This window comes from Bos mutus, chromosome 7 (genome assembly GCF_027580195.1).
Source record: "Bos mutus isolate GX-2022 chromosome 7, NWIPB_WYAK_1.1, whole genome shotgun sequence".
NCBI classification, from domain to species: Eukaryota; Metazoa; Chordata; class Mammalia; order Artiodactyla; family Bovidae; genus Bos; species Bos mutus.
The window spans coordinates 76,740,479-76,759,645 of NC_091623.1; positions in this window are offsets into that span (position 1 = coordinate 76,740,479).

Below are 19,167 nucleotides of genomic sequence, written 5' to 3' on the forward strand. Positions count from 1 at the left end.
TCAGTGATACCATCGAACCATCTCATCCTCTGTTGTCCCCTTCTCCTCCTGCCTTTAAGCTTTCCCAGCATCAGTATCTTTTCGAATGAGTCAGTTCTTCGCATCAGGTGGCCCAAGTATTGGAGTTTCAGCTTCAACATCAGTCCTTCCAGTGAATATTCAGGATTGATTTCCTTTAGAATGCACTGATTTGATATCCATGCAGTCCTAGGGACTCTCAGGAGACTTCTTCAACACCACAGTTCAAAAAGCATCAATTCTTTGGCACTCAGCTTTCTTTATAGTCCAACTCTCACATTCATACATGACTACTGGAAAAACCATAGCTTTGACTAGACAGACCTTTGTTGGCAAAGTAATGGCTCTGCTTTTTAATATGCTGTCTAGGTTTGTCATAGCTTTTCTTCCAAGGAGCAAGCGTCTTTTAATTTCATGGCTGAAATCACCATCTGCAGCGATTTTAGAGCCCCCCAAAATTAAGTCAGCCACTGTTTCCACTGTTTATCCTTCTATTTGCCATGAAGTGATGGGACCTGATGCCATGATCTTAGTTTTCTGAATGTTGAGCTTTAAGTCAACTTTTTCACTCTCTCACTTTCATCAACAGGCTCTTGACTTCTTCACTTTTTCCCATAAAAGTGTATAATCTGCATATCTTAGGTTATTGATATTTCTCCCGGCAATCTTGATTCCAACTTGTGCTTCATCCAGCCTGGCATTTCACATGATGTACTCTGCATATAAGTTAAATAAGCAGGGTGACAATATACAGCCTTGTTGTACTCATTTCCCAATTTGGAACCAGTCTGTTGTTCCATGTCCAGTCCTAACTGTTACTTCTTGACCTGCATACAGATTTCTCAAGAAGCAGATAAGGTGGCCTGGTATTCCCATCTCTTTAAGAATTTTCCACAGTTTGGAAAACAAGCAATAATTACACACAAAATATATTGACAAATAATATCCAAGAAGCCAGACATCAGGAAACAAGGATGGCAATCTCTGAGAGGCAGGCTTGCCTAAGTCTACAGCCTTGAAATAACTTCAGGGAGAAGAAACCCAAGTAGTACTCAGACAACTCCCTGAGTTGAGAAGATGATGGAGGTGATAACTCAGGAGATTAAGGCAACTGAAGTTCATGGACAGGCCACCAGAGACAAAACACAGTGTAGACAGGATACACAGAGAACACTGATGATCTGTAGACAGCCCCACACAGCTACTCAGTTGGTAAAGAATCCACCTGTAATGCAGGAGACCCCAGGTCGATTTCTGGGTCAAGAAAATCTGCTGCAGAAGGGATAGTTTACCCACTCCAGTATTCTTGGGCTTCCCTGGTGGCTCAGCTGGTAAAGAATCCACCTACAATGTGGGAAACCTGGGTTCAGTCCCTGAGTTGGGAAGATCGCCTGGAGAAGGGAAAGGCTACCCACTCCAGTTTTCTGGCCTGGAGAATTCCATGGACTATAGAGTCCATGGGGTTGCAGATTTGGATATGACAGAGTGACTTTCACTATCACTTTTCAAAGTACCATCAGTGTAAGCATGTGAAGAAAACTGTCCAAAGTCAGGAGAAAACCATCTGAAAGAATAGGAAAACTAATAATTCATAGGGTATCTAGTAGAATAATGAAAAAGACCCTGACCCAGTAATAGGGGAGAATTAGCTCTGGTGTGACCATTACCCCGGACCCACCTAAAAAATCATGAAATCATGACTCAAAAGGACCAAAGTCTTCCCAGAGAAAAAGCACAATTTATAGGAATATAAAAAGATTCAGCATCTCCCAATTAAAATTTACAAGATTTGGCATCTAATCCAAGATCACTGGTCATTGAAAAAGAAAACACAGCCTAAAATGAGAAGATTAATTAGTCAAAATAGACCCAGTACTGACACATACGCTAACATTCATTGGCAAGAACTTTAGAATGGTTATAAAATTGTATTTATGCTTTTTTTAAAAAGTTAAATAGAGACATGGAAGATGCAAAAGCATTCAAATAAAACCACTAGAGACAAAAACTACAATGCCTGAGAAGAAAAATATACTGGATGGGATTAATGGCAAATTAGACATTACAGAAGAAAAGACTGGAGAACTGTAAAACACAGCAACAGAAATTAATCAAAACAAAACACAGTAAAAAAAAAAAAATTTTAAAAGTGGAAAGAGCATCAGCAAAAAAAAAGGGGAGGGGTGGACTTTAAATATCCCAATATATATATACTTGGATTCTCTGAAACAGCAGAGGCGGTAGACAGAAAAAGTATTTAAAAAATAATGACCTTAATAAATAATGACCTAATAAAAAATAATTACAGGCAAAACCTGTAAACCTGTAAGAACCAAAATTATCTCCAAACATATAAATCAAGAAACAAAAATGCACCAACACAAATGACTCAGTTTTAAAATGATAATCTTAAAAGCAGCCAGAGAAAACAGATATGTTTACTACAGCAGAAAAAATTAATATGGCAGGCGTTTTGTCAGAAACAATGCAAGTGAAAACACAGTGGAACAGCATCTTTACTACTAAAGGAAAAAAAAGAGTCAACATAGAGTCTAGAAACAATGTCTTTAAAAACAGACTAATTAAATACATGCAGACAGGAAGTTGAAATCATTATCCTCATCTCATGTCATATAAATGGAAATCCTTCAGGCAGAATGACACCAACTGAATATAAATCTAGAAAAAGAAATGGAGAACACCAGAAATGGTAACTACATGGGTAAGCATGCAAACCATTTCCTATTATTTTTCATCTGTTTAAGAGAGAATTGACTGTTTAAATATAAAAACTGTAATGGGGATGGAATTATTCTATTATAAAGTTTATGTATAAATGAAGTAGTATTATGAAATTATGAAACTAGTCAATGGAACTATGAGTCATGCCGTGTAGGGCCACCCAAGAAGGGTCATAATAGAGAATTCTGACAAAAGGTGGTCCACTGAAGAAGGGAATGGCAATATTCCCTTGGGAATAAAGAGAAAGGCAGTATTCTTGCCTTGCTGCTGCTGCTGCTGCTGCTGCTTCAGCTGCTAAGTCGCTTCAGTCGTGTCCGACTCTGTGCAACCCCATAGATGGCAGCCCACCAGGCTCCCCTGTCCCTGGGATTCTCCAGGCAAGAACACTGGAGTGGGTTGCCATTTCCTTCTCCAACGCATGAAAGTGAAAAGTGAAAGTGAAGTTGCTTAGTCGTGTCCAACTCTTCGAGACCCCATGGACTGCAGCCTACCAGGCTCCTCCACCCATGGGATTTTCCAGGCAAGAGTACTGGAGTGGGGTGCCATTGCCTTCTCCATTCTTGCCTTGAGAATCCCATAAACAGTATGAAAAGGTAAAAAGATATGACACTGAAAGATAAACTCCCCAGGTCAGTAGGTGCCCAACATTCTACTGGAGAAGAGTGGAGAAATAACTCCAGAAACAATGAAGAGACAGAGCCAAAATTAAAACAACACCCAGCTGTGGATGTGACCAGTCCATCCTAAAGGAAATCAGTCCTGAATATTCATTGGAAGGACTGATGTTGAAGCTAAAGCTCCAATACTTTGGCCACCTGATACGAAAAACTGACTCTGGAAAAGACTCTGATGCTGGGAAAGATGGAAGGCAGTAGGAGAAGGGGACGACAGAGGATGAGATGGTTGGATAGCATCACCAACCCGATGAACATGAGTTTGAGTAAGCTCCGGGAGTTGGTGATGGATAGGGAGGCCTGGTGTGCTGCAGTTCATACAGTCACAGAGTCGGACACGACTGAGCAACTGAACTAAACTGTTGTTATTATTCTGTAGTACATCCTATATTTTTCTGGCTCTAATTTTTACTTTTTCCATTGAAGTGTCTGAGTCACACACCTTCAAAGAGTGTACAACTCTCATTACAATGCCCAATATCTTAAAATGTGACACCGTGCTTCATTTTACTCTTGTCCCTATATCTACAAGGTACACATCTCATCTAAAGCAAATGATGATCAGACTGAATGCAAGCATCAATTAATCAGAGCTAAGCATAAGTATATGTCGTGATGAAAATCACCAGCCTCTCACACATTCCAGGCCTGCTGCTGCTGCTGCTAAGTCGCTTCAGTTGTGTCCGACTCTGTGCGACCCTATAAACGGCAGCCCACCAGGCTCCCCCGTCCCTGGGATTCTCCAGACAAGAACACTGGAGTGGGTTGCCATTTCCTTCTCCAGTGCATGAACGTGAAAAGTAAAAGTGAAGTCACTCAGTCGTGTCCGACTCTTAGGGACCCCATGGACTGCAGCCTACCAGGCTCCTCCATCTATGGGATTTTCCAGGCAAGAGTACTGGAGTAGGGTGCCATTGCCTTCTCCCATTCCAGGCCTACTTTGAATAATTTTGAATTTGGGGAGTAGAACACCATACTGAATAGTATATATGTGTCTCTGGCTAACAGGAACAGATTGTATTCAAAAGTCTAATCATATATGGGGTATTTGGGCAAAGGAGATGGGCAATGTATTACTAGAAAGAAATAGACAATGGAAAAGGATTGTGCCTCTCCTTTCCTTTCTAGAACCTAAAAAATAAGAAAAACAAATCCTCTGACTCTACTAGAGCAGATTTCTAAACCTTTACTGCATAGAAGAATACAAAAGAACTTATTAAAACAAATTCCTGGGCATCAGGCCTATATATTCTCACTTAGTAGGTATAAAACAAGGGCCTGAAAATTAGCCTATATAACAACTTCTCCAGTGATTGCTAATACTGCCTGACCAAGAAGTGTACTTTGAGCAGTTCTGTCCCAAAGGAGACCTCTTCTACTGCTCAGTCTTGCTTTGCTGGGCTTTCTCTTCTCTCCATATCGCTTTTCAGAGGGTTATCACCTATACAATTCTCTATTCTTAATCATCGTCTTCTTATCCAGGCCATAACACAAACAACTTAGGCAGTGGATTAGAAATATATATATATCATATTGCCATTTTTTTAATTTGCTTTTTCTAGTGCTTTAATAAATCGTTTGCATAGGTAAATACATTTTGTTAGAGCTATAAGACAACATGAAAACTAGACAAGAAATGATGAAAATTAGAAAAAGCATTCCAAATCTTTTCAAAATAACTATATTGAGGAAATTCTTGACTAACTGTTACCTTCAGAAATACCCCTACCCCTTCTACTATAACAATTTGTGTAACTTTCAATGAAATCATTTATTACTACAGTTTATCCTGAACATTTTCTTATACTCCTTGAAAGCCTTACTTCAAAAACAAGAAGTTTCCATATAATTCTGTAAATAAATAGTAAATGTTATTGTACCTGAGCTTAAGAATTTTAACTTGTCTCCATTGTTTATTAATTTCTAAAGTAAAACCTGAAATTAACATTCATTTCTGGACTGTAACTACTGATAGTCATTAGAATATTTTAATATTTGATGTAAAGAAGGTTTCCGATTAGGGAAGAGGTGACAAAATTTTCTTCAAACTCAGAGGAAAGTGAGTTTGCTGTAACATAACGAGCTCTTAATTACCTGAGCTACTCAAGGGGAAACTTGGGCAGGTTACTCAGTTGGAAATCCCGCTTGCCCTGACTCTGGAGATGTGTGTCTGAAGACGTTGACCCCACAGGCAGCCCTTTCTCAAGATGCTCCCCACTCTCTCTGCTCATATTGCCATTTTTATCCCATTTAAAAGAAAGGTTTATATGTATTTTTTCCCCTTAATGTCTAGGAAGCCTACTTTGGGACAGAGGTCTTAGCAATAGTTCTCAGCTTACCCACAGTCCTGCTGTATGCCTGTTGTCCCAGTGCAACTATGAATAGCTTCTGCTTTCATTCTCACAAGTTCCCTGACTTGGCTGATAAATTACAGGGTCACCCTAACCAGAAAGGACCACAGAAAGTTGTTTTGATAATAGCTTGCCATTTCTTATGTATATAGAAACTGGGTTGAAACACTTCAGAAATCACATATCTTACTACTTACCATCAAACCCTAAAAGCTAGGAATTATTACAAGTATTTTCACACAAAGAAGCATTTTGAGAGTTGATAGTAATTACAAAGCTAGGTCTCTCTGACACCAAAGCCCATCAGTATATCTCACTGATTAGATAAAAATGTGATAAATGAGAATCTCACCTATTAACTAACGACTTTAAGGCAATATCAAGGTTCACGATTGACAATGAAAACGGAAGAGTTCTGTGATTTAACTGAATGTAGAAAAGGAAAATCAAATCCCTTATGACATTTAAAAAATTTATTATAGACATTGAACTTTAGATGACATCAACTTCAGCATTCTTCTGTTTATTGTTAAATTCTCAACCCTCAAGCAGATAATGAAGAATTGTTCCTTCGGTTCCGATTTCCTTGAGTTTATCATATTGGCTGAATAATAACTTTCCCAATACATTTCATTTGTTAAGAAGAAACAAAAGATTAAATAATGTAACAACCATCAGAAGATGAAAACACAATGTCATTGAGTAAAAGCCTCCCTATCCATTACCAGGATCTCATCCAGTTTTCTGTTGATTTTATTGTGCATTTTTCCTTCTGCGCCTTCACTCACTCCAAAACCATTACTGGGTGTCTCTTACATGCCAGATAAAGCCCTTTGAAAAGTACTTAAGATTGTAGAAAGCCTTTTCATTAGCATCATCCTTACTATTAAAATCTATCCAGTTCTAGGTCAGAGAAACCTCTCCTTTACAACAGAGAAATCTCAAGTAATTTTGAATGTGGAAAAGCCTGTTTCCAACTTTCTTAAAAAACATTATCCTTAATAAAACGTAAGCTAAGACAATAGATGGCTCAATATTACCAAATTTTAAGTGCTTCCTACCATTATAAGTATCTTGGAGAAGAACTGTGTTTTTCAGTGTATAATGAAGACACAAAATATCACGAAAAGGGAAAATAGCATTGGCTAGTGTGAATTTAGGTAAAAACGTATTTATGTGAGCATCCTTCTGCTAACACTGCTTCCCTTAAAACATCTAGCTATTTCTTTTTAATTGAAAGTTGTAGCAGAAAATGATATCTGATTTACATTTCAAATTTCTACATATCTATAAGCTTTTATAGTGTTGAACAGATGTTGATGTGAATTTCACAAAGCTGAGAAATACTCTTCAAATTCGTGTCAGAACAATGTCAAATTGAAGCCAGGAAAAGAAATACTAGAAGATGAGCAAAATCCAGTGTTTACTAGGATCTGCTTAACATGACATATCTTTTTTCAACTGAAGTCCTAAGTGACTAATAATTCAAAAAATTTGCATGGATGTGAATCAAAGTTTACAGATTGAAGCTTGAAACCAAGCTTAGGGCTATTCAGTTAGTAAGCGTGTGCACACACACATATGCAAATCAAGATTACAGGTTTTGTGCACACTTTCCTGGATTTCAAAAAAAGTTTAAATGTCAATTACAAAGTTGTCAAGGATTGAGGCTTAATAAATCTTGACATTCACGTTAGCAGTCTTCAAAAAGAAACTAGCAGGAACTGGCCAGTCACAGAAGAAATGTTGCCCGATCTCACCTCTGATATGCCTGATCAAGTTTAAAAAAATGTTGACATAATAAAGCTGGTGTGAACTCAGAATTGACCCCTTAGACTCTTCCCTCCCCTGCTTTGCATTCATTTGAATTAATTCTAAATTCATAAGGAGCAACTCTCAAAAAGATAGGAGTCAGGCAAACAGATAAACAAAGGAGTTTATCTGAAGAGCATTCTATGAATAGAAAAACAGTCTGTGCTAAAAATACAAAATATTTAAAGTCATTGTATAGGTCATTTTAAAACCCCAAAAGGAAATCTAGGACACAAAGTAGCATCTAGTTCCCTGAACTTCCTTTAAGATGATGAATATATTAGTCCTTGGCCTCCTAAGTCTGAGAACTTTTGCTTGAATAACAGACCAAATTCAGGATTTTCTTATTTCATCTGTTTCTCCCAAAGCTCAGATTGATTGTGATGTATTATTAAAGAGTATGCTGCTGTTATTTAAAGTAACAGATAAGGGTACCGGATATTGCCTGCAGAATATCATCTGTTAATTCTCAGATCAGTAAGACCTAGTAACAGGCTAGACTGTTAATTACGTTCACAGTCTGACAAGATCTGTTCTGCACCCAACTATTTTCTATAGCTGAGCAAAAGCATCCATAGGGGTCCTTGTTTAGGGTTTGTTCTTCCACCTACAATCTCCACATAAAATTCCTAATAACCAAAACCATTAAGTCGGTCGTGAACCTCCTTCACACTTTAATGCCATTTTATTAGGTTTTCTATTTTACTTCCACTTGTGGTTTAATCATTTCCTGTTCTCTCCACTCCCATCCAAGGAATCATCGCACGGTATTTACCAGGCATTCATTGGTCCTGAAGGGTTGCCATAGTCCTGACACCCAAGTCATAAAGCATCTATGCGGAAGCAAATGGTACTCCAACTGCTGTTATTTTACATACAAGCAAGAATCACCCAAGGGGCTTAGAACAAACACATCATTGTGCAACACAGGCCAGCTGGGTGGCTAAATGTGGCCCCCAGCTGTCAGCGAGACAACTGATGATAATTAATTACTAGAGATTCAGAAAGATGCTGCCTGTGTGCAAGTCCCTGGTCATACGACAGGCTCTCTAGGAAGGTCTGTTTTCATTTTTTTCAGACCATAGGGGAAGTTTGGGGCATGAAGGCAGAACAGCAGATGCATCAGCAATTCAGATTTCTCTCAAGTCTTGTGGTAAAAATAAGCCTGTGGAATGTGAATTATACATTTCTTTATATGTAAGAGGATTTTTTTAATGGCAACCCAACTGAACTCATTTTTTGAAGGTGATGTCTAACAATATTCATTTCGCATGTATATACTTCTTCTTTTTTAATAAAAGTATCTTAGTACATAAAGGTACTCACGGAATGTGGGGGAAATTTTCTTTCATTTCTAAAGTAGTTGTGGAATAATGAAAAAATTCTGGTAAGAAATTTAGAAAGTCTCCACCAGTAGGTAAAATTTTACACCATGCTCAGCAGAAACCTATAGTAGTGTGTCTCTGAAGAATGGCTTATTTGTAAGAGAGAGCTCTGCCCTGTGTTCTTTGATACTCTCCATGTACTTTTCAACCTTGCAGCCAAGGTTGCCGGTCTCTTGTGATTTGTCCAGAAACTTATTACACTTCTGGGAATGTTTATTGTTAGATAGGGCTGCATGGCCACCAATAATGTAACTGGGATTTTGAGCCACCATTTGTAAATTCTGGATGCAAGAAAGGATTCTTTCCAGTGATCTCTATATCTGACGTTGGGGAGGTTGGTCCTGGGAACCTTTCATATGTGAATTACTCCTCCTTTCAGCACAGATAATTCAAGACCACTTTTAAGTTTACAGGACATAAGCTTGCTCCTGTTGTTTTGACGTATGATTATGTCACACTAGACTGAGTGTGTATATCTTTTTATCTCAACTGTAAGAAATAAGATCTTTGCAAATAAATGAGTACTAGTTAGAATATAACAATATTAAGAGAAAGAAAATTACTTTTTAAATGGTACAGAGTTTTGTTCTATTCTGCTTTGCTTTTTATCTTAACTAGCTCAGATTTTGTTGAGTCATAGCAAAAAAAAAAAAAAAAATCAAAAGTCTTTCTAGTACTCCACATGACTGTAAACTTTGTTTAATACATATTCTGTCTATCCCTTCTCATCTCTCTTGCTATGTCCTGCATAAACTTGGCACTTAGTAATATTAGGGTATGAAATATCTGAGACTAAGTACAGGACAATCTTCTTATGACGCATTCTGTAATGTCAGGAAAGGCTAATATCCTGTCTACAGAATGAATGCTCTCGATTCACCACCAGAATCATTACCATGGGTATCACCACACCATCACACCAGTGTATTTAGTTCCATTCCTACTTCCCTTTCATGCTGTAGGAAGAATAAGAAAAATTATTTATACTTGCATTTTGTTCTCAAGATTGCCTTGACTCATATTCATTTTGCTCATTTTTCTTTTATTATAGATCTATCTTTACTATACCTTTGCAGAAAGACACATTAATATGGAATCATTTAGGAATAAAGTGCCAATTGGGTTGTACTGGCAACTAAGAAGCTACTTACATGTAAAATAGCTTTCTCATTTCTTTTTACTTAAAAAAAAAAGGCCCACTGCTAATCAAAGAAGAGTGTTATGATGTAGACTTTACCAGATGAACATTCATATGAGGCATAAAAAATCCTAAACCATTCAATTTTATTTAGATTTGCTGTAACACCAGGGAGTTTAATTTTTCAGGCCAAGATTATGTTGGTATTAACAAAGAATTCCTACTTCTTAGTATTCCAACAAATTACACTAAAATTCAACAATTTTGCAATTATTTAAGTTAAAATTTTGCCTGGAGTAGGATTTACATACAGGCAGTTTCCCCCCCTCCCCCAAAATATACAAAAACTAACCACTGAAAATATCCTATTGGAAGAGTTTTATTTCATATTTACTATGAGATAAAAATTATAAAGTAGGTGCTTCTGAGAATTTACCCACTAACTTGCTTATTTTCTCTGGATTCTGTTTCTAGAAAAAGCCTTAACTATCACTCTGCTGACAAAGGTCCCTACAATCAAGGCTATGGTCTTCCCAGTGGTCATGTACGGTTGTGAGAGCTGGACCATAAAGAAGGCAGAGTGCCAAAGGATTGATGCCTTCAAACTGTGGTGCTGGAGAAGACTCCTGGGAGTGCCTTGGACAGCAAGAAGATCAAACCAGTCAATCTTAAAGGAAATAAACCCTGAATATTCATTGGAAGGACTGATGCTGAAGCACCAGTATTTTGGTCATCTGATGTGAACAGCTGACTCATTGGAAAAGTCCCTGATGCTGGGAAAGATTGAGGGCAGGATGAGAAGAGGGCGTCCAAGAGGATGAGATGGCTGGATGGCATCACCAACGCAATGGACAAGAACTTGGGCAAACTCTGGGAGATGGTGAGGGACAGGGAGGCCTGCAGTGCCTCAGTCCATGGGGTCACAAAGAGTCGGACATGACTGAGCAACTGAACAACAATACTTATTTTCTACTTACTTACGTTGATCACAATATATCCTGGACAAAGAAAGGATGTAGGGATTCTAATAATTTTAACTCCTACCTACCTCCCAGGGGCTGGTTAAAATTTGTGCAGTTCACTAGGATTCAATTACTATACTAGTTTAACTCAAGAAATGGAGAAGAAATGTTATAAAGAGAAGAGTGATGAGGTAAGGACAAAAATAAAGACACAAGAAATTTTAAAAAAAGAAAAATGATAATGCAGGAGAGAAAGAGGAGGACACACAAATGACAAGTTGAGAGAAGCTGGAGTCAAGTTCAAAATGTCTGGAGTTGTACTTCATCAGCCAGGGAGATGAAACATCCCAGGGAGTGGTCCAGAATATATTTAGCCAAACACAGCATAAATGCATGTATACAGAGAGAGAGAGAGAGAGAAATAAAGATCTTAACAGAATCAGAATGGAAATACAGGGATGGGGGGGTCTTCTACAGTATCTTCCCACAGGGAACCAGTATGCACATCTTCCTACAAGGTTTGAGTGTTTCAGTGTAATCACAAAGAATTTTACTAAATGAATTCCCTAAATTCAGCCTTTCACTTTCATTGGACAGCCCAGTGGAAGGGTAAAAAAAAAAAAAATTAGTTTTCCAGTTCAATTTTAACCCATTCTGTCCATAGATTCCTATCCTTGGGCTCTGATCACTACATAAATGAAATAAGATAGAGCTTCCACCAGAATATATAGCAAAATTTACAGTTAAAAACAAACAAACAAAAATAGATTTACCAACATATACTTCAGGGAAATGAGCAATCTCTCAGTGCCTCCAAAATTCTGGGAGCACTTCTGACAGAAAGTCTTTCAAAGGATGGAAGGATTGGTGGGATCCAATATCGAGAGAAAGGAAACAGCAGGTAGGAAAGTGCAAATGAGAAAATCACCTCCTGCTCATGTCTGCATTACTGACTAGAGCAGAAGGACCGAGGAGAATAATCATGTAAAAAATGATAGTGGACATCTGTTGTTTGTGACTGCCTGGGACTCCATTTCTCTTCTTTCCAAGTAGTTTCCCGATTTTCTCGTGGACAAATACCCTTCTTCCACTTGTAATGGACATGGTTTGGGTAAGACAAAGGCTCAAACGTTAGCACGTGACCCAGGCCTGGCCAATGGGAATAGTACATCTCTGGCAATACAGAGATCAGTTCAGTGATGAGCATGGGAGTGAAACCAACCCATAAGAATAATGCCAGCAAGAAGAGGAAAGTTTGAGGAGACGCACACTCTTTCATCTGGTTCTACATAAAGCTGGAGCTACTAGTGGTGAACTCTGCACTACAAGGGAAGCTGCCAAAGGAGAAGGCCAATACAAATTAAAATACCAACCATACATAGAAAGACACAGTTTTCTAACAACTTTCCTTGAACACCCTGGATTCAACTATGCCTGAATCCCAATATCCTCTGGATCTTTCAATTATGTGAGCCAATAAACTACCTTTTCTAATTAAGCCAGTTTGAATTGACTTTCTGTTACTACTAACCCAAAAGTCTTAACTGATACAGTGAAATACATGAGATGGGGGAAACCTGATGATAGAGAATTTTGAGCTCCAATCTGAGACCCTGGGCCATAAAATCCAGGAATGTAGGAAAGGCTTGTGTGTTGGTAAAACGACGATAAGTTCAAGGATTTGAAAGTTTGAGTTTGGGGCAAGTTCGTACTACATTTCTGGCATTTTAGTTAGCAATGTAACCATGAGCAAATAATTCAATCTTTTAAGGTCTCTATGTTCCATCAGTAAATAGGGAGAATAGTACCTACCCTAAAGGGTATTTCTGACTATATAATGAGGTACTATGTACGTAAGCACATTGCCTAGTGCTAAGCACAAACTGTTTCCCTTCCTCATCCTCTTCTGGAAATGCCATGACCAATATCCTTACACAGCCTCTGGAAATTCACGTTATATTCTGAACATCCCAGTTTAACCCATCTTTCCACGATGATACTAAAATATTACACCCTTTACCATTACAAATGTCCCTATTCCTTCTCAATATAGTTTTATTCATGAGATGTTACACATACTAAGAAAGTTTCTATTTTAAGGAAGGTCAATTAAAATAGAAGTACCTAAACCTGTAAGAATAATTTCCTAAGGTTGACATTTTAAGCATAATTGGGGCAAGTGTTTTGAAACAGGCAATGAAACTCACCTTGATGTTAAAGTGTGAAGAAACAGAAATAGGTCACCAATCAAGCCACAAACACATAAGAATTTTAAATTTAGAGAAAAATGATCAGCAGGAAGTAATTCAGCTGAATTAAATAACTAAAATTACATGTCTTAGAATTATCATGTACATTCAGAAATTAAAAGAATGCCAAGAAAGTGAGTGTATACTTAAACACTGGTAAACACTGAAAACAGCTAATCATTTGGACATTGTTTGACCTGCCTCATCTTTCCCTCACCCATTCAACTCAAGACAGACTTCATGAAACTGAGCTAATGACACTGCAGTGATCCAACCTGCCTAACCAATAAGCCACTTTGGTACCACTTACTTCTCCCATCTTACAACTGTGTCCAATCCCAGTTCCTCTGCTTCAGCCTTACCTAGTCCTCTTCCTTGTTCCCAGGTCTTTATTGTTTAGTTTTCTTGAATATCTTAAGAGCTAAATGAGCACTCCATTGCTACTTAGTCGCTGGCCAGTTCCAAATCATTATGCCTAGCTTCAGATTTTTAAATGGATCCAAGAACACCTCCACCGGGATTTCCCTTAGATGTTTTGTTTTGTGTTTTCTGTTGTTTGTTTTTAACATTTTATTTTGTATTGGGTATGGCCAATTAACAAACAAGATTGTGATAATTTCAGGTGAACAGCTAAGGCACTCAGGCACACATACACATGTATCCATTCTCCCCCAAACTCCCCTCCCATCCAGGCTGACATGTTAACATTGAGCAGAGTTCCAAGTGCTATTCAGTAGGTCCCTGTTGATTATCCATTTAAAATATAGCAGAATGTATATGTCCATCTCAAACTTTTAAACACAGATTCCTCTAATCCTGTTCCTTCTACTTCATTACTCTTAGTGACTAGCACTTCTATCCACCATGTGCCCTAGCACACTTAGGTGAGGTTCTCAACTTCTTTTTCTCAGCCTAATACCCATGCACTCAGTGAGCATATCTTGTAAACTCTACCTTCTAATTCCTTTTTCATATCTCACCTCACATCTCCATTCCTGTGCATGTCTCTTATTTTTAACATAGGCCATTAGCTCTCACCAAGAAATGGACTCTAATATGATCTGCTGCCTCTAATCTCATATTTCTCCAATTCTTTTGCCACATCACAACCACAGTATTTTGTTTTTCTAAGATGCAAAGTTGCTCATGTCCCCATGTCCATCTGTTTCATGTCACCATGTCTCTATCTCAAATCCCCTTCCACACTTTAAGCAATGGATAATCACTTATTTGTAAGCCTCATCCACTGTGATCTCCACTATTAATCTAATGGTGATCATACATCCTCCTGGATTTTGTACCAAACCAGCCTGAAATGACTTCTTCCCTCAGTGTGTTTTTATACTCCACTTTGTTTGTTTGGATATCTGTTTTCCCTACTCCATTTGCTAAATTGTAAACATTCTCAGGACATGAAATGCATTATATTCATATGCCCTTACCCAAAGACTAGATGCACGGTAGGCGCTTAATAAATATTTATTGTGTATACATGATGTACAAGGAGAAACTAGACAGCAACCCAAGCATAAACAGCACAGTGACAGAGTAAGCAACGGTGTGCAGCTCATCTTGTAGCCACAGCACAACAGGATGGCGTGGCTAACATCTTATCAGAGTGGGGTAGAAACTTCACTCCAAGAGCTGACATGTGTAACATACTATGACAGATAGTATTATCCAAACTGTTGCTAAATATCCGCCCCGACTCCCATCTGACATGGCCTTCTACATCATTACCTTGATACTCCTCCATCAAGAACTGGAATGTCTATGTCTTTGACCCTGGGTGGGTCCCCTGACTGCCTTGACCCTAAGAATACAACAGATCTAACGGTGTGCCAACTCTGGGTACAGCCCTTCAGGGGCCTGGAAATTTCTGTTTCCTGCTTCTTAGAAGCTAGCTATGTTGCATGAAGTATCACCACTAGACCACCATTCTTTAAGAAGCCCAGTCCACGTGAAGAGGAAATAGTATGAGGACCGAGGCAGTTGACAAGTGAATGAAGGAGTCATCTGATGTGGTATATCACAATGGAACACTACTCAGCCATGAGCAGAACAAAATAATACCATTTGTGGCAACTTGGATGAACCTAGAGATTATCATACTTAATGGAGTAGGTCAGACAAATATCATATGATACCACTTACATGTGGAATCTATAATACGTCACAAATGAACCTACCTATGAAACAGAAACAGACGTATAGACAGTATAGACCTGTGGTTGACAAGAAGGGTTGGGGGAGGGATAGAGTGGAAGTTTGGGGCTAGCAGATGCAAACTACTATATACAGGATGGATAAACAGGGTCCTGATGTATAGCATAGAGAACTATATTCAATATCCTGTGACAAATCATATGCAGTTCAGTTCAGTCACTCAGTCATGTCCGACTCTTTGCAACACTATGAATCGCAGCACACCAGGCCCCCCTGTCCATCACTAACTCCAGGAGTTCACTCAGACTCACGTCCATCACGTCGGTGATGCCATCCAGCCATCTCATCCTCTGTCATCCCCTTCTCCTCCTGCCCCCAATCCCTCCCAGCATCAGAGTCTTTTCCAATGAGTCAACTCTTCGTATGAGGTGGCCAAAGTACTGAGTATATTTAAAAAGAATGTATATCAATGTATACTTGAATCACTCGGCAGTACAGCAGAAATTAACACAGTACTGTAAATCAACTATATTTCAATTTAAAAAATTGAATTGGTGTCTAAGATGACACCAGCCCAGGTGAGCTTTCAGATGACTGCAGCCCAGGTACCATCTACCCACACAACATGAAGGATCCCAAGTGAGAATCACCCACCAGGGCCCAGGCTACTCAGAGAACCAGAGAAAGAACAATGAACTATTGTTCAAAACTCAGAATTTGGGGGGTGGGGTATCTATATACTACAATAGATGACTGAAACACAGAATTTCATTTTCAAACTTCTTTAGCATTTTTAGAATTTCTAAATTGGATAAATCATAACAGAATCTACCTTTCAAGTATTAAGTCATCTAGCAAATTCATGAAAACAAAATGAGAATGCAAAGACAACAGTAATAAAAGTAAAGCAATATCTAAAGGTCTTTTTAATTGAAAATATTCATTGTCTTTAAATAACAAAAACAGAGGGGGAAAAAAATCAATATCTACTTATGTTGAACTGGTCAAAATAAAATTACGATATCCCCTCAGTGGAACATTATTTACTATAAAAGGAATCCTTTAGCTTATAAAATTAAAATGGAATGATGCCAATGTAATAAATTAAGTTGTAAGACAGTATGTACAACGTGGATCTCATATTTTAAAGGAATATGTATTTATAAATTCAGAGGGAAAAACTAAACATGTGCCTACAAGGACATGATTACCTCTGCAAAATTGATTGGATACATTTACAATGAATATGTACCATAGCTTTTGTAAGAAAAACACAAATCTGAAAAAAAATGTTTATTAAGCGTCTAATTTTGTCTCTTTCCTACCCTCCCTTCAAGACGGCCTTATCTAGTTCCATCTTTAAAGTAATTTCTGTACATTTTTCATCTTTAGCTTAATAACACCGTAGAATGACAGAGTTTACATAATTTTATTATTATTAGGAGTCAAATTATTTGGCAAATTCACATCCAAACTCTTTAACCTGGAGACAGAGCCATTTACAACTTTATTCTAAACTATCAACACAATTTTTCCCATTTCTTATATGCTTGATTCCAACTGAGCAAACTTACATCTGTTCCCAAAACTCTTATTTTTTTCTGACATCTGGGCAGCTCATACTGTTCTCACAAAATGCACTTCCTCTGGCAACACCCCCACATGTCCACACACACCACCCATCCTTCAAGGCCACCCATCCCAACAACGCCATGACTCCAAGTAGAAGAAAAGCAATATCTTATCTGCTTTTTTATGTGCGTCACTTTCTGCCCAGTGCTTTTTGGCATCACTTTAAATTTAGCTAACATTGTAAACAGTGAATTCACATGGTTCAAATTCAAAATGTATTTTTCAAGATACAGTGAATGATCTCTCCCTCCAGCCAGTCTCTAGTTCATTCCTCCATCAACCCACAATTTCTTTCCTTCTGTTCCTCCCAGGGATGGTTCATGTACACACAAGAACATCCATGTTTATTTTCCCTACCTTTCACACAACAAGTGTTGTATTGTAGGTTTTGCTCTGCATTTGCATTTTGCACCTAAACATTTACATTACAACCACACGTACAGGCAAAAGCACATACTGTTTATCAGGAACTGTTCTGGGCACTGGAGAAACAGTCATAAATGAAAAGTTCCACCCTCATGCCGCTAACATTCTAATGAAGGAGACAGACAAGGAACAAGGCACACAATGTACAGTATATTAGATGGTAAGTGCTAAATTTAGCACGTTAATATTAAAGCAAACAAGGGAAAATAAGTATGACGGGGGTGACACTTTAGATAAGGTGACAAGTAAAGGCCTCACTGAAAAGTCAGTTTTTAGATAACACCCTAAGGGAAGTTTGGATACTAAGCATGTGTTCTCTGGGAAAACAAGCATTTCAGACAGAGGGAACACAAGCAGAGGCCTTAAGTTCAACTGTACCTGGTGGGTTTGAGAAATAGAAAAGAACTTGTTGCTGTAGCAGTGTAAACAAGTGACCTACTAATATTTTAAATATCTTTCTTCATGTGTTGCTTGTTTTCAAGACTAAAAGCTGATATACCTTAGAAACATTAGTATACATGGTTCACACCTTAGTTTTCTTCTAGAGCTTAGCTGAAAGCCTCATAAATACAAAGTGCTCAAGAGTTGCCTAGAGATAAGTAGACATAATGAGTGAATAAACAAACAAAGGAACTAATGAATGATGCGTAATCTAAGGCCAGTGATACTTAACAGGTTCAGAGCCTTTGCACTCGCCGCTTAGCCTGGAATGCTACTGACCTACATACCCACATGACCACTGCCCTGAGTTCTTTTGGGTCCTTATTTACATATCACTTCTCAGTGGTGCCTCACCGAAACTCTAAATCTATAATTAACCAAACAACAGAAATAAGCAAAGCAAGACCAAAAGGCTGACTAATGGCTTCTACTGATGCTTCTGAATCAGAAAATCTTGGCATTGTTGCACAATTTTCTAGCAAGCTGATTCTGGAGGCAGAAGGAACGCTAGAAAAAGACACAGCATAGACAACTTCCTATCCTTCCACTGCGAAGGTCATGTAAATGTGTCTCATCAGTTATGAGGAACTTCAGAATATTTATTAGGTGGTGGGTTATGTCTGTAATACACTGACAGGCATGATCCAATTTTCTCAAACACAAACCTGACAAATCGGTGGGCTTGGGGTATTTTTCAGTGTGGCTTCAAGGGATCTAAATACAAAATTTTTCATTCGTCTCTTATATGCCATATACATATATTTTCAGCCTCTCTAATGAAACTTGTATCTGCTAACCTGATATCAACCATGTCTCTCCCTCGATAACATTTCAGAAAGAGAAACAATACTGGATTTAACAGAAAGGGGATAGGCAAAGAATGTAAATTTCTTAATAAAATCTCAGTTGCAGTGCTCTTGTGTAAGGTCCCCACTGAAAGCAAAGTTAGCTCTCATTTGTTGAATCATTGCCACATCTGGCTCTGTTTTCATCTCATTGAAATGGAAGCTTCATGAATGAAAGCTTTAAATTCTGAAAATTGTTTTCCTTGCAATGTGCATTAAGGAAACTTGTTCCATAAGCACATCTGGTTCCATCACAGCACGCTGTGAGAAGAATCTATACATTATCTCAATGCCCCAACATTAAAACTTTTGAGATGCTCTTCCTT